The 10,932-nt window shown below is 45.4% G+C and overlaps 1 protein-coding gene and 1 long non-coding RNA gene across 2 annotated transcripts in view; one reads left to right on the forward strand and one right to left on the reverse strand.

Moving 5' to 3' along the window:
* The window catches only part of LBR (lamin B receptor), a 28,710-nt gene extending 24,715 nt beyond the window's left edge, over positions 1 to 3,995 (reverse strand). Inside the window, exon 1 of the mRNA XM_043923784.1 lies at positions 3,851 to 3,995. The gene's annotated coding sequence lies outside the window, so the exon portion shown is untranslated. The remainder of the gene's footprint in view (positions 1 to 3,850) is intronic.
* A 162-nt stretch (positions 3,996 to 4,157) lies between these two features.
* LOC122707846 lies at positions 4,158 to 7,514 on the forward strand. Its single transcript, XR_006344922.1, has 3 exons — positions 4,158 to 4,312; positions 6,029 to 6,106; positions 6,597 to 7,514. It is a non-coding gene; the product is annotated as an uncharacterized LOC122707846 (long non-coding RNA).
* Positions 7,515 to 10,932: the final 3,418 nt, after the last annotated feature.

Genomic DNA, 10,932 nt, shown 5'->3' on the forward strand with positions numbered 1-10,932 from the left:
TGACTAATGGGGTGGATGCGCTGGACAAAGGACGATTGGACGATTCACATCCCAGGCTGGATGATGAGGGACGGCAAGAGATTTCATCACGCTACTCAGAATAGCGCACAATTTAAAAGTCATGAACTGTTTATTTCTGGAATTTCCCATTTAATATTATTGAACCACAGGTGACCACAGGTAACTGAAACCTCAGAAAGTGAAACTATGGATAAAGAGGGATGACTGTAGTCTTTAAAGATGTAGGCTTTAAGGATGTATCATCTAATTTTAACAAATTACCTTTATTACAAACAGTAAACTATGAGACAGACTAGGAAAATCAAGGTTGTATAATTAACATTATATAACCTACCAAGAGTGAGAAAAATAACTTCAAATCGAAAATGAAGAGCAAATTTGGGGTTTTCACAAATCTTTCAAGTCTTACAGCTGAAGTCTCAAATGTATACCAAGTAATTCTGCCAACCACATAACTAGGCCAGTATCCTAGCTCTTTTTTCAAATGCCTACAACAAACATCAACCTCCAGTTATAACCTTTTCCAGTGAACCAAAGCACAGCCCATGAAGCCTGGTATAAGAACAACACCCTAAGAAACCACAAGCAATCTGCAGGAATTGCCACTTACATGAGACCTGTTTGCTACTTTTTTTCAAACATCGACTGATTGCTGGGTGCCTCTAGCTCTTAGGTAGTAAGAACTTCTCCCTCGATGGACCAGCAGATTCACATTTCCACAGGACAAAACCAGCTCCTCCTGACATCTCCAACACCAACTGAACAAGCTAGGCCCTCTGAAGAAGGCAGTACGAAAAATCTCTCCTTGCATCACCTTCATCCCCGAAATAGCCTCTGGGCATACAAATATACATTCCTCACTTGGCTCCAGTCAAGAGCTGATTACACAACAATACCAACATCTCAAAACTTCTGAAGACTCTCCAGAATTAAGGAAGGAGAAAGTCACATTATCACATCCCTCCTGAGAAAAAGTCTTTCCCAAGCATCACATTTCTTCCCTGTTAATCATCTGAGAGGCAAACTTCACAAGCTTCACTTGTTTAGATAGACAGGAGCTAGGTGGGTAGATGAAAGAAGACACAAAGACTTAGGTGGTGATTAGAGGATGTCAGTCCATTTGCATGTTAGGTACAAGACACCTACCTGAGATAGCAGTACTGGGGTAATGAAGGGGTTTGGGCTGGGGGCGGGGCGGGGGAAGCAAGGACAAGGAGCCCAAATGCTCTGAGGATGAAGTCCCACCTGGCTGAGCAGTCACGTGAGGGGAACTTGAAAAAAAGAAGGTGGTGGACACCTTGGGACCCGGAGGAGGGGCACAAAAAAGGAAGGTGACAACAGCAAGTTTTGCCTATTTCAACATTTAGCTCCAAGCCTCCAAACACTGAGAAAGAGGAAGGAAATGTGCCCTCTTCTCTCTTCTCTTATGCCCCTTCCTTCTTCTCAGACCCTTAAAATCAAACCTCTGTTATCAGTACTAGTTCTCTGATGTCAATTGACCAGGGTTGGCAGAAGGCAATCACATCTTTCTACATGAAGATGTTATTCAAGTTTCAAATAACTCTTTATTAACTTTCCAAACAGTCCCTCGGGAATTAAGGGCTGCATGTGTGTGTGCCAAGTCACTTCAGTAATGTACGACTCTGTGCGACCCACGGACTGTAGCCTGCCTCTATCCATGGGATTCTCCAGGCAAGAAGACTGTAGCGGGTTGCTATGCCCTTTTCCAGGGGATCTTCCCGACCCAGGGCTCGAACCCAGGTCTCTTATGTCTCCTGCATTGACAGGCAGGTTCTTTACCACTAGCGAAAATCCCTTGAGCAGATTCTGTCCCTTTTCGGAAATTTTATTGCACAGATACCACATACACAGTATCTATCCAATACTGGTCATAGGTCAATTCCAAAGAGGTTTTTGTGTTATCAATCAACTATTTGGGGTTAAACAAATTAAGATATCTCCTGTATATCTGTTAGGTCTCTAAAATTAACTTTAAAAAAAGAATTAGGAATACCAATCTTTCACATGGTGGTTGAAAAAGGAAAACAAAGGGGGGACAAACCAGCATTCTTCTCAGGAGACTGCTATCTCAAACACAAATGTTCCAAAAGATGAAACCACCACCATTATGATGGTACATCTCCACTTTGCAGGAGTATCGCACAGTTAGGAGTATCGCACTCCTAACCCTGCAGGAGTAACTAGGCAGGTAGGACAGAAAAGCCCCAGGACATTCATGCACATCACCGTACCATCACTCAAAAGATAGGCGTCCCTCAAAAGGGAGGTTTTAGCCAAGTATGTCTGCAAAGAAAGATTCTGTTTACTGAACACAATGACTTCATCCCCCCATTAGCAGTGGAAACATGGGGACCCTCAGGCTTTTCTCTATTAAGCCACATGCTTGCTAACTTCAGTGTCAGTTGGCACTGGAATCCTTACACATTTTGGCTCCAATATGTTACTGTTTATCAGCACAACAGAATGTGCTATTCCCTGCTGATCACATCTTCCGTCTTTCTTCACTTTCCCAAATCAGTCTAAACATGGCAAAGAAACGGAAGCGCAAATGAAGTCTCAAGGCTTCCCTCTTCAACACCTGCACCCAAGGCTGGCCTACCCGGCAAAACCCAAACAGGAACCCCTGGCCTAGCTCCTGCCCCGGCCGCAGGGTACAGAAGAAACTGCCATCTTCCTGGTTGCACAGGCAGAATAGCCCCACTATCGTCCTAAGCAAAATAAAGAACTGAAGGAGCAATAATTTCCCTCCTACTCACTCTTTCCCCTCCTCCCTAGACAGCTCTCAGAAACCAAACTTAAATTGGACTTGGTGCTCCATCTAAATTAGCGCACACACACCCATCCTTTCCTCCACGGCAGTTACAACGGTGTCTTTACAGATGTGCACGTATTTATTTGCAAGGTCCCTGAGGGCTGGGACCAGAAGCATGGGTCTAGCTGGGGTCCGGCCGGGTGCAGGCTCTTCCACACATCAGGTGAGCAAGTTCACTTGCTCCGGGCTGAACCCTTGAATCGTCCACGCGCTGTCCAACGTATCTACTGGGTCATTCTGAGTATCAACAGCCTGATTCCCGATCAGACCGCGTAATTATTTTGGTGAACCGCCTGGAACCAGGCCCTTTGCAATCAGGAGCTTTTTTTTTTTTTAAGCCTTAAAGAGATATATTAAAAAGAAAGGGGGGAAAAGGATCGAGCTTTAGCAGGAGCACGCAAACCTGCCTAACTACTCGTTTTTTGAGTGCGCAGAAATACCGGGCGGGGGAATGCAATGCATGCAGCCAGCCGTGGAAGTCGCCAGAGACGGCCACGACCCTCCAGGTCAGTGATAACTACCGACAATTAAAGTCAACTTGGCAACCCCACTTCCCCGTCCGCCAGGCTGCCGCGCCTGTTCTGCCTACACAAGAGCTGGGCCCGCCAAGCCACCCCGCTAATCTGTCAAAAAGGCGCTCGAAGCAGTCTTGGGAGGGCCGATGCTGCAGGGCGGGGACAAAGGCACCGGGGTGGATCACCCACCCACACATCCTCCCCAGCCAACATCATTTTACTCCGACGCGGCGCGTCCAAAATGGAGGGAAACGTCGGCAATTTAAAACCACAGCTTCATTTCCGCAGCTGGCCGGGCCGGGCGCACTTCGAGCCTCGCCAGCAGCCGCCCCGACCGACCCGGAGGAGGGGAGGGCGAAGCCGCCGCTCCACGCCAGGCGCCCCGGGACCCCTGCCCATCCGCCGCACCCTCCCCGCTGGCCTCCCCCAGATCCCTCGGAGACCGCGCTGCGGGGAGCGGGGCGGGGTTTCGGGAGCTCACCTGCTCGGTGATCCTGCGGGAACACGAACGGCTCCGGGAGAGTCGCGGAGCAGCAACCAGGCGGCGGTTCCGCGCGCGCGACACTGCGCGCTTTCGCGCTCTCGCGCCCCGCGGTCCCGCGGCCCGGGCGCGCGCATCCCCGACCCCGCCCTCCCCTCGCCCCGCCCCTCTGGTCAGCCTTCCCAGGGTTCCTATTGGCTCCTCGGTCTTTTGAATCATGCCCAGCGCTGTCGATTCGTCACGAGACGTGGCGCGTCCGCCCCGCCCCGCCCCACCCAGCTGCCTGACCAGTTCTGCGGGTGGCAGATCTGGGAGCATCGGCGCCAGGCTCGGCCCGAGAAGGATGTGTTTCCCCCGGCCTTATCTCACCCTCCAGACCCACGGACCGCGCGCTCTCCCCGCCGTTTCCCTCCCGGTACTCGCGCCTGTACGGTTGCCTGGCGATGCGCAGCAGGGAAATTGGTGTGTGAAGTAGTTTGGCGAAAGAGATCGTAAAAAGCTGTAAAGAAAATAAATTTGCATAACGATCACTAAAGATCAACTTTCCGAGGCCGAAAGTACTTCTTGCTGAAACACTATTAGTGCTCTCCTTACTATATTTAAACACACACACACACACAAACACCTCTGGAAACCTTCCGGATAAGCAGTGGCTCCGAAGGCAATCTGGGGCTCCTTTGTCTTGGCGATGGCTGCATCTCAGTAGAAACTGACCTGGACGGTAGCTTGGGGGCAGTGGGGCTAGTGAGTGGATGTGCGGGTTGGTAAAGAATGCCCAGGGGTTCCCTACAACTCACATCGTTTTTATGACGGCTGCTGTAAGGAGGGGGTTCAACATTACACGGATATAGTAGAAAATATTCACCAACGTGCGGCGTCGAACAGAAAATTCTGTCCGTGTACACTGAGATACCACTTGACGTGCACACCAGCAAGTCTAGTTTTACTTGGCCTCCAGAATGCTGAATCATTACACTGTTGACGACGAATCTGTTATGGATCCTAAACCTTTTTTTTTTTCTCTCCAAGTTATCATTATTGGTTAGTTGGTTTCCTTCCTTTGAGGTCAAGAGTTTAAAGCAGTCCACTGAGGTTCCCCATTTTGCAGTGTGGTTTTAATCAAAAGTATTTTTTTAACCCAACTGCTAGGTTAATCTAACTTACTATGTAAATTTAAGTGAATTTCTATTTTGGAAACACTGTCCATTAAATTATAATAAGTGGGCTTTACCATTTATAACCCAGCTTCTGGTGCAAGAGTGCTCATTTTCTCAGTTACAACTACAAAACACCCAGGTTTACTATTACAAAAAGAAGTAAAAAACAAATAACACATTGAGCTTTCTCTGTCTTTCACACCCGGTGTTGAATGAGTGGTGAATTTCCCGGTTTAGTTCTCAGAGAGTCATTTGTCATCCAGAGTTAGCCAGTTGCGGATTTTCAGAATATATAAAGTCACTTGGAGAGCTGTATCTTAGCACTGGTATTTCCCTGGCAGTTTAGTGGTAGACTCCAAGCTCCCTATGCAGGGGGCATGGATTCGATCTCTGATCCGGGAACTAACGTCCCAAATGAATGGCTCAACCAAAAAAAAAAAAAAAAGATTAAAGCATAACCAGTGGCTACGAGTGGCACAGTCCCTGTTCCCACTGACGAGGAAAATGAGTAATGGAGAAGCAAAGCCAGTCAGCACTGCCACTAAAGCAGCCAAAAGACATACGTGGGGCCAGGAAGGCTTAGATATGAAATACAAGAAATATGATGTCTTCTAATGTGCCCATTATTTGGCTCTACTTCCCAAGGACCTGGGCTATCAGGTCTGATACATGTCTTTCAGGATATAGGTCTAGGTATAATTTCCCATGGCATGAAGAAGTACAGCAAGACTCATCTGGTACTGTTCATAACAAACTTTTATGCACTGTGAGCTGCAGAAAGCCTTCTTTCATAAAGTAAAAGAATCCCAAGAGCTGTCTGATAAAAACACATTTTTACCAATGTTGTTTGACCTGATTGGCTTGTATTCACATAGCTATGGAGTTCGTGATTAGCATGATGAAATAATTAGGTTGGTCTTGAGACAATTTTTTCTTTCATTTTTATTTGAAGAACTTACATTTATGTCTATTTGCAACTCTTACTTATCCCCCTCCTTTTTTTTTGATATTTATCTATCAGAGGCCAGAAGGAGAGACTTTCAGTACATGGACCCAAGTATACTGCTATCCTCAGCTTCAGTGGAAGAATTTAAAAGAGGTAAGGCTAGTGAGAAAGAAAGAAAAGAAGAGGCAGGAGTTGGTGTAATAATCATAGTACCTAGTTTTATTTATTAAGTTCTGTCCTCTGCCTCCTGCTGCTCTAAGGACTTTTTGTATCTTCATTTATTTCACTTGACCCTCAAGACATCGCTGGGCCAGGAACACCACGTGGCCCTGTGAGTCAGTGTGAATTTCAGTTCTAACACTCACTTTCAGTCCTCTCCCAGCCTGTTCTCAAAGCCTTGATTTCCTCATCTGTAAAGTGGGGATAATAAGTGTACCTGTTCTACAAGGTGATTGTAAGGATTAAATGCAGTTATATTAGGGTGGTGCAAAAGTAATTGTGGTTTTGCATTGTTGAAATTTGCTGTTTGATATTGGAATCCATTCTTAAATGTGGTTATGTTATACATCATTTTAATGCACAATTCTTGCTTTATGCTTCTTTGCTAATAACATTACTTGCTATTTATTTATATTTATTTTAGATGAGGAAAATGATATTAGACAAAAACCAAACTCAAGCGATTTTCTTGTTTGAGTTCAAAATGGGTTGTAAAGCAGCAGAGAAATCTCTCAGCATCAGCAACGCATTTGGCCCAGGAACTGCTAACAAACGTACAGCGCAGTGGTGGTTCAAGAAATTTTACAAAGGAAATGAGAGTCTTGAAGATGAGCAGCTCAGTGGCGGGCCATTAGAAGTTGACAGTGACCAAATGAGAGGATCATTGAAGCTGATCCTCGTACAACTACACAAGAAGTCGCCAAGGAACTTAACCCTGACCATTCTACAGTCATTTGGCATTTGAAGTAAATTGGAAAGGTAAGAAAGCTCATTAAGTGGGTGCCTCATGAGCTGACCAAAAATCAGAAAAATCGTCATTTTGAAGTGTCATCTTCTCTTACTCTACACAACAACAGCAAACCATTTCTCCTTCTAATCGTGACATGTGACAAAAGCGGATTTTATACAACAGCTGGTGATGACTAGCTCAGTGGTTGGACTGAGAAAAAGTTCCAGAGCCAAACTTGCACCAAAAAGTAGTCATGGTCACTGTTTAGTGGTCTACTATCAGTCTCATCCACTACAGCTTTCTCAATCCCAGTGAAACCATTACATCTGAAGTATGCTTAGCAAATTCATGAGATGTATCAAAAACTGAAATGCCTGCAGCTGGCATTGGTCAACAGAATGGGCCCAGTTCTCGATGACAATGTCCAATCGCAAGTTGCACAACCAATGCTTCAAAAACTGAATGAACTGTGCCATGGAGTTTTACCTTGTTCGTCTGCCATATTCACCTGACCTCTTGCCAACTTACTATCACTTCTTCAAGGATCTCGACAGCTTTTTGCAGAGTAAATGCTCCCACAACAAGCAGGAGGCAGAAAATGCTTTTTCTAAGAGTTCATCAAATCCCAAAGTATGGACTTTTTATGCTATAGAAATAAACAAACTTATTTCTTATTGGCAAAATGTGTTGATTGTAATGATTCCTATTTTGAATAGCAAAGATGTTTTTAAGCCTAGTTATAATGATTTAAAATTCACGATCCAAAACTGCCATTGCTTTCATACCAACCTAATACATATTGGAAGGTACAGCTGTATTTCAAGTTCATGGTCAGCATTTTTAATCAATTGTAAATAGATTAACTGGTGTTGTCAATAGCATATGTGTCAATACCTTTTTGATGCATTTTTTGTTTTTTTTTCTAAGTACCTAAATCCTTTGAATCCTCCTTTAGCATAGATTGGCTTCATTCATGGCTCAGACAATAGAGAACTCACCTGCAATGCAGGAGACCCAGGTTCAATCCTTGGGTTGGGAAGATCCCCTGGAGAAGAATATGGCAACCCACTCCAGTATTCTTGCCTGGAGAATCCCATGGACAGAGGAGCCTGGTGGGTTACAGTCCATGGGGTTGCAAAGAGGCAGACATAGCTGAGCAACTAACACTTTCACTTTCATAGTATAGATTAACTGGTGTTTTCAGTAGCATATGTGTCAATACATTTTTCATGCATTTTTGTTTTTTATCTAAGTATCTAATCCTTTGAATCCTCCTGTAGTTGCTAGTTTATTAAATATAAGACTGCTGTATCTTCAGTCTTTTGGTCTATACTATTCTAAGTGAAAAATCTAACCCACTCACCGGATTTAATTTTTTTAACATTTAATTACTTATTTGGCTGCACCAGGTCTTAGCTGCAGCACGCAAAATCTTTGATCTTCATTGCAGCACATGAGATCCTTAGTTGCTGCATTTGAACTGTTAGTTGCAGTACATGGGATCTAGTTCCTTGACTCACAATAGAACCCAGGCCCTCTGCATCGGAGCACGGAATCTTCGCCACTGGACCATTAGGGAAGTCCCAGATTTAATCTTAAAACTTAAAGATCCTTTGTTCAGAAACTAATTATTATTCAAACATTTAGTTTTTAACATTTGCTGATTAATAACCTTTTAAAATTAGCATAAAATTTGCATGGGTGTGTTGGGGGTCCTGAATTATTTTTCTGCAGGAAAAAGTTCATACTTCATAGTATGACATACAGGAAAGGGCTTCAGAAACTTGCCCTCATAGATCTTTGCACCAGGGTGGACTCCCTCTGTCCCTTTTTATGCCTATCTGAACTTTCCCACCCACTTCACCCTCCATTTCTACAAAATTTCTAATGGGGCCATGGTCACATTGCTTGAATGCCTTCTCCCTTTTTCTGAGAATGGCCTTCTTGCTCATCCTCAGCAAAGCTTCCCCCATCTCTCTGCCCGCATGGCACTTCCCACATATGCCTGTCACTGCCTTGCTATGTGATGGGCATCCTGGAAGGCAGGAATCATATTTTATTTCTCTTTGTGTCTCACCCCATTAAAGAAATGACTTGTTAGCTAATTATGAAACTTTGTCATCTATGTTTCTCCAAAAGCCAAACTAAGTAAATTCTCTCCCTCTTGGGCTAGTAACTGAGATTCTTCTGAGGCTAGGTTAAGGGAAGAGGCAATGGAACTTTCACTGGCACTAACTGCTCCCATTAAGCAGGGTAGATGAGAGAGCTTTCTGCCTTAGAAGCACACCTCAGCTGCCCTCCCCTCCATGTCTCCCTTGCCCCCAGCCACTGGCCCAGCTTCTTAGCACCAGTACTCACTCTGCTGACCATTCTTCCCTCTGCCTTGGTCTCAATCTCTGAGCCCTTATCCGTCTTAATCCAGAATATGTTTCTATTAAGAACCTATTGGATGCTTCACATGGGGTTTAGACATAACCCAGACACGTGGTTTGTGTTGGCACAGTGGCTAAACTATAAATCCCTGAGAGCAGCCTTCCACCCCTGCCTCCCACCCAGAGTCTGTCTGGGGCAGACTGGGGGCTCCAGTGTGGGACAGAGTGTATTTGTTTGTGTTATATGTAATTGCCACGTTGCTTCACTTCCGGCCAAAGCTAAGCCTAAGCTCATCAGTGCTAATGTCCAGCACTTGCACTTCTCTTCAGTGATTGCTCCAACCCTATCACTAAAACTGTTCCACAACCTTTAGGAAAAGTGGGGGGCACCTGCAGTTGGCATCTGGGTGGTGGAGAAAGGGATATCATGGAGAGGGGACTAATGTCTAATGAGAACCTGCAGTGCGGAGAGCACTTCCATTTCTTATCCTTTTTTTTTTAATTTGTCTGCCCCGGGTCTTAGTTACAGCACACGGGGTCTTCATTGCATCATACAGATCTTTGACTGTGGTGCACGGACTCTCTCTAGTTGTAGTGTGTGGGCTCAGTAGCTCCATAGCATGTGGGATATTAGTTCCCTGACCAGAGATAAAACCGGAGTCCCCTGTATTGTAAAGCAGATTCTTAACCATTGGACCATCAGGGAAGTCCCCTCCTTATCTTATTTATGACTCAAGCCAACTCAATGAAATAGTTATCATTATCCCCATCTTTAGGATAAAGAAATAGACTCAGGTCGACAAACATGCCAAGGCACATCTGGCAAATAAGTGCTGGAGTGAAAATTCTAACCCAGATCTAAAGATTCCAAAGCGTCCACCCTTTCTTCTGCCTGATCCCCCCTGGTTCCTGGGGCAGTCTTCTGGTTCTCCTGGCCATTAACTTCTAATTGTTAACTGCCCCCACTGTCAAATCAGCTGGAGGCTTCCCAGGCTGATCAGAATACAGCTCGTGGGCTTTTTGTCTACCTTTTGAAGACACAGAACCTTTGTGACTGTGCTCCTCTGAGTACACCTGGCATGCAAACTGGCCCTCACTTCCACCTTTGATCCTTTGCTCCTCGACTCGCAATTCCTATGCCCTAATTCTGCAGGCTTGCCTGAATGCCTTTCCCCCTAGCGGCTGTCTTAGAAGATTCACTTTACCCCTGTAATTTTTTTCTTTTTTTTTTTAAGTATCACTGTACTTGTACTCTTGCAGTGCAGGAGACCCAGGTTCGATCCCTGGGTCAGAAAGATCCCCTGGAGAAGGGAGTGGCTACCCACGCCAGTATTCTTGCCTGGAGAATCCCATGGACAGAGGAGCCAGGTGGGCTACAGTCCATGGGGTCGCAAAGAGTCGGACATGGCTGAGCGACTAAGCACAGCACACAGCCAGCGCAATTAAATCTGCTTAAAACATGTTTGAGGGGGACGTCCCTGGTAGTCCTGTGGCTAAGAATAGGCCTTCCAGTGCAGGGGATGTGGGTTCCATCCCTTCTTGGGGAACTAGATCCCACCACATGCCCACAGGGCAACTAAGACCACCCACCCAGTCTAGAACGCCTGTACCACAACTAGACACCCACCATGGCCAAATAAATATTGATAAGTAAATAT

The sequence above is a fragment of the Cervus elaphus genome, chromosome 14, assembly GCF_910594005.1.
Source record: "Cervus elaphus chromosome 14, mCerEla1.1, whole genome shotgun sequence".
NCBI classification, from domain to species: Eukaryota; Metazoa; Chordata; class Mammalia; order Artiodactyla; family Cervidae; genus Cervus; species Cervus elaphus.